The sequence below is a fragment of the Sceloporus occidentalis genome, unplaced genomic scaffold (assembly GCF_023333645.1).
Source record: "Sceloporus occidentalis isolate IW3139 unplaced genomic scaffold, rSceOcc1.0.p SCAF_2, whole genome shotgun sequence".
NCBI lineage: Eukaryota > Metazoa > Chordata > Lepidosauria > Squamata > Phrynosomatidae > Sceloporus > Sceloporus occidentalis.
The window spans coordinates 176,859,595-176,865,607 of record NW_028316982.1 but is presented as its reverse complement, the minus strand read 5'-3'; positions in this window follow the sequence as shown (position 1 = coordinate 176,865,607).

Below are 6,013 nucleotides of genomic sequence, written 5' to 3'. Positions count from 1 at the left end.
GGACTGTATTATTGGAGACTGGTGAAGATATGCAGGCTCTTGAAAACACATTTGATTGCTTGCAAGAAGCATGGATGACTGTTGTAAAGATTTGAGGTAAACCATTTCCTAAGAGGTTTCGGTGGATATGGTATTCTTTCAGTCCATTCTTTGATAGTCCAAAGGCCATGCAATTGTCTGATGCTGACTTCACTAAACAAAATATTTCAGATCCATGTTTATTTACACAACATACACATATATCTGAATTAGTCATTGTCAATGTCTCTTATTATTTCTTCTTCTTTGTCCTCCTCCTCCTCCTCCTCTTCCTCTTCCTCCTCCTCCTCCATTTAAGGACTATGCATTATGTTTTCAGCAATATGGAGAAAAACTGGAGTAGAAAAATTGTAAAAAAAGACTTAATAGAAATTCATCTCTATGTGCAAGAAGGGAAAAATGAAGCTGGATGGCTATTTGTGAAGGTCAACAAGCTGGAACATATAATGCCCATTCTGTAGAGGTTAAAGGGGGTCCTTTCAGCCATCTTGTCATTAACTGGAGGTTGAGGACAGAATAAGAAACTGTATTCACAATACTCCCCTTCTGGAACCCTTCTCAGTGTGTTAAGAAAATGCTGAGTCATAATCCTGTATAAATGTATTAGGGAGTAAGATCCATTGAATACAGAGAGACATCTAAGCATCAAAACACATTAAATGAGGAGAAAGATTTATAAAGAAGGTGATATGAGGGCGGTCCGCGTCTTCATGCCAGGAGCGAAATGGCAGGAAAGCCTCCTGTGATCAGCAGAAGCAGTGGAAAAGATCTGGAGGAGCCCAAGGTGGTGCCCAACCAGAGATGGGCCAGATGCATGCCTGAGACAGAGCCTGGTGCCCAGCCAAAACAAAGAGGGGCAAGAGTCCTGCCTGATGCTGAGCTTGGGGACTGGCCAAAACAAAGAGGGGCCAGAGTCCTGCCTGACACTGAGCTTGGAGACTGGCCAAAACAAAGAGGGGCCAGAGTCCTGCCTGATGCTGAGCTTGAGGCCTGGCCAAAACAAAGAGGGGCAAGGGTACTGCCTGACACTGAGCCTGGGGCCCGGCCAAAACAAAGAGGGGCCAGAGTCCTGCCTGACGCTGAGCTTGGGGACCGGCCAAAACAAAGAGGGGCAAGAGTCCTGCCTGACGCTGACCTTGGGGCCCAGCCAAAACAAAGAGGGGCCAGAGTCCTGCCTGACGCTGAGCTTCAGGCCCGGCCAAAACAAAGAAGGGCCAGAGTCCTGCCTGATGCTGAACTTGGGGCCCGGCCAAAACAAAGAGGGGCAAGAGGCCTGCCTGACGCTGACCTTGGGGCCCAGCAAAAACAAAGAGGGGCCAGAGCCCTGCCTGATGCTGAGCTTGGGGCCCAGCCAAAACAAAGAGGGGCAAGAGTCCTGCCTGACGCTGAGCTTTGGGCCCGGCCAAAACAAAGAGGGGCAAGGGTCCTGCCTGACGCTGAGCCTGGGGCCTGGCCAAAACAAAGCGGGGCAAGGGTCCTGCCTGACACTGAGCTTGGGGCCTGTCCAAAATAAAGAGGTTCCAGGGTCCTGCCAGATGCTGAGCTTGGGGCCTGGCCAAAACAAAGAGGGGCAAGAGTCCTCCCTGACGCTGAGCTTGGGGCCCGGCCAAAACAAAGAGTTGAGTTAGGCCCTGCTTTGAAAGCGGCTTTTCCTTGGTTGTAGGAGGAGAAAGGAGCTTTGAGTTCATGACTCCCACGAACGAAGGGCTGTCCTTCCTGTTCCTTCAGCCAGGCTACAGCATTTGGACAGAAGCTGCTGTCCTCTGGGTTGAGTCACAATGTCACATGCTGGAGAGACTTCAGAAGAGGGTACTGAAGATCTGGGGGCAGCTTGGCACCAGGCACTGAGAGACAGAGAGACACACAAGGAGCACATTGCACTTCAGGTTTTCCTGCCATCATCTTTTCCTCAAAAAGAAGAAGAAGGAGAAGGAGAAGGAGAAGGAGAAGGAGAAGGAGAAGGAGAAGGAGAAGGAGAAGAAGAAGGTGGTCTGAGGGCCAGCCAGAAAGAATTTCTACCACTTATAGAAGCAATCAATGAGAAAGCCAGAGAATTACCCAGAGGATATGGTAGGGTCAAGAAGCCAAGGGAGATCATTAGCCAGGCAAGGAAGGGTGATGTCAAAACCAGCAATTTCAAGTCTCCAGCATGGGTGTTTTATCTTCAGCTGTCTAGGGGAATATAGCTATTGCTGATTAGGCCAGCTCCTGCCTTGTTAGGCTTTCCTGAATTTCACCATTCCTCACATATACCCTCTTACTAGCTGTTATTTCTGCCAGCATCTTTCATAAGGGTTGAGAAACTTAGGTTCTGGGTTGTTTTCCTGCTCCTGCAGAAGTGGGAGATGAATCTATGTTGGTGACGTCAATATAGCTATAATATAGCTCCAGTGACAAAAGAGAATTGTCTTTGAACCAGCAGCATGCTCAAAAGTAGAATAAATTTTAAATCTGTTGAAATGTTGGGAAGGATGGTGCAAAGCAATACATAATCATAATATGGCAAGAAATATAATATATGAGATAATAGTAATGATAGTGGTAACAACTTAACAAATAAGAAAAATATCCAATAGATAAGGTAAACTGCTAAAAAGACTAGGAGGGTAACATCAGCCATAATATTTATAATAGTTGCATTGTGACTAACACAGAAGGTATGATGAAATAATGAATGAAACAGTAATCAAGGTGTCACAAATAACAATTAGTATTTAAGAAAACCAGTTCTTAAACATTAAATCGTACCTTGATTAAACATCCACAATAGTCTCACAAACTTAAGCATGTTAAATTTCCAGCCAAAACAGAAAGTCATAGCTACCACTCCTAAACAGTTCAGGATTCTTAGATGGTTGCAGTAAAAGTTTTAAAGAAGTCAGATCTGAATAGCAGACTAAGCACAGATTGTCTGACAAAGATTGTCTGACCCCTGTCTTCCTGGTCACCCCTCTGTCTGTGTGTTCCTCTACTTTCTAGCTGAATCTTTAAATAAATTGCCACCACACATGTTTATCTCTCTAAGGCATTTATCACACTGAGGTTATTGGAGCTAAGATCAGGGGTGAGTGCGGGTCGAACGATGTGAATTGACGTTATAATGTGACTGTTTTATCACACCTGATTGCCCTTCCATTGCCTTTCTGAATCGAGGGGGAATCGAATCCAAGGCAAGTCACGTGATGCGGATTCAGGCAAAGCAGAGTGAGTGCAAATTGTATTTCCACACCAGTGTATACCATGGGGATTCAATGATTCAAACTGGGACCCTTGCTCATGCTCAGTGGGGCTCTGAAGGCATCCTGAACCTTTGCACTTCTGGGTTGAAGAAGGGAGCCTGGCTCCACTTTCACGGGAATGTCAGCTTCCCCTTCCTTCTTTCTATTTCCCCATCCCTGGCAGCCAAATTCAAAGGGGGTCTTCCGTGTCAGAGCCCCCATCCATTTCATCCACATCTACATCTATCCTCTTGTCATTCTCCTCATCTATTCCATCTACATCTCTCCTTCCCTTTGTAGCAGTTGCCTTCTCTTAGGTTACATCCACACTGGGGAGATAATCTGGTTTAACTCCAGTTTAACTGTCCTGGCTCAGTGCTATGGAATTCTGGGAACTGCAGTGTCCTGAGACATTGAGTCTTCTCTGCCAGAGAGTTTTGGTGCCTCAGCAAACTAATAACTTAAATTATTATTGTTATCATTATTATTTAAAAATTTATTATTATTATTATTATTTTAAAATAATAAATTATTATTATTTTAAATATTTATTATTATTATTATTATTATGGGAGTTGGAGTTTGTTGTGGGGTCCTTGACTTGAGGCTATGGAATTCTGGGAGTTCCATCTCTCCCTCCGCTCCAGCCCCCTGTTTCATTTCCTTCACATCTGTCATCTGGATTGAAATCCCTTTCCTCTGCATCTGCATTAGAAAATAATCTGGTTTGACTTCACTTTAACTGTCCTGGCTCAGTGCTATGGAATTCTGGGAACTGCAGTGTCCTGAGACATTGAGCCTTCTCTGCCAGAGAGTTCTGGTGCCTCAGCAAACTAATAACTTAAATTATTATTGTTATCATTATTATTTAAAAATTAATTATTATTATTATTTTAAAATAATAAATTATTATTATTTTAGATATATTATTATTATTATTATTATTATTATTGGAGTTGGAGTTTGTTGTGGGGTCCTTGGCTCAAGGCTATGGAATTCTGGGAGTACCATCTCTGCCTCCAGCTTCCTGTTTCTTTCTCTTCAGATGTGTCATCTGGATCTCCATCCCTAGCCTCACGTGAAGGATAGAGAATGTCACCTATGTCTAAATGCTCTCTGCTTCATCCGACTGTATCACTCACCAGCAAAATTATTGTTGTTATTATTATTGTTATTATTTTGCAGTGAAATTTTTAATAATAATAATAATAATAATAATAATAAATTTATTTCACTGCAAAATAATCAGTGTAGAAACTGAAGTTCTACTTGGAAGTAAATGCTACCTCCACCTTGGCCCCACTTTGGAGGACGTCCTGTCCCCCACTCCCAAAGAGTCCTTTGGAAACTTTACTAATCCCGCTCTCTCTCTCTCTTTGCCCCCCTCTTTTCCCTCTCTCTCTCCCCCCTGATCTCCCCCCTCCTCGCCAGCATGTCTCCTCTCCATGTTAAAACATGAATGCATTCATTCAGGGGGGAGCACCGGAAGCAAATGGGGCAAAAATGCAGCATGGCATCATGGGAAATTTCACACCCCTGATCTCCCCCCTCCTTGCCAGCATGTCTCCTCTCCACATTAAAACGTGAATGCATAAATTTAGGTTGGCAAGCTAACTATCCCGTTTTTGAATCATGGTCAACAGCTGTTGTCCCCTTCTACAAAAGAGTTTTGCCTATTGGATCAGGTTTGGACAGTTGAGTAGTTCTTCTTAATGAGGAGCACCATTTATCTCATCTGTTATTTTCTTGGCAACAAGCCCAGTTGTGGGGGATCTTCTACCAACAGGATTTGCCAGACAACTCCCCCATAACAAGCAGTCTGAACTAGGTAATTTCTGTTACAAGGAAGCCTACTAAAACTTTTCTTGAGTGCCTATCCAAAATGCCATATACATGTCACCTAACTCTTTATTGAAACAAATCCTTTAGAGTCTTTAGCTCTAACACTAGAGAGAAACAAAGTGTAAGCAGTTTATCAGAGACACAAATACTTTGATCAAACTAATTTAAAATAAAAAGCAAAATTAATTTAAAATAAACTTCACTCTACAGTAAATTCATAGTGCAAGATAATAACATGTAAACTTATAAGCCTTTTAACACATTTTTAAAAAAATCTTGAATGTCATGGTCTGAATTATTTCATTGTCAGAGGTCCTGTCTATTAGGATAATCCAGGGGCAGCTCAGAGAATCCTGGCCCCAGAGATGCCTCGACCTACCCCCATTACTGGGCCCTTCCCACATGGGGTCAGCTGTCTGCATGGGCATCCCACTGAGCTATCCAATGCATCCACCACTGTTGCAGGTCGCTCACTTTTTAAATCATAACAAGGAGCCCAGCAACGATCATGTGGCTGGGTGTCTCGCTCTGTCCACTGGAAACAGTGGCAGATGCACAAAGTACCTTAGTAGGATGTCCATGAAGAGAGACATTCCTGAGTAGGAACAGAGGGCTTTTGATCAATCCTGAATGATCTGGATTAAAAGTTACTTTAAAAAAAGAAGAAGAAATAAATCATGTTAAAGGTATTATATCCCAGTTCTGGTGTTGAATGTGCCAGATGTCATCTGAACTTTTTGCACCAGAACTGGGTTTGGGTTGTGTGCTGTCTGAACAGAACATTGCTATAATTGGGGATGGGAGCAGGCCTTGTGGGCCATACAAACAAGGCCAAAGAAAGTTAAGAGTTAAGCTCTCAGAGATAAAATATATTTTAATGGGAGGGGGACTTTCTAGTGCAGGTGTTGTGTGAT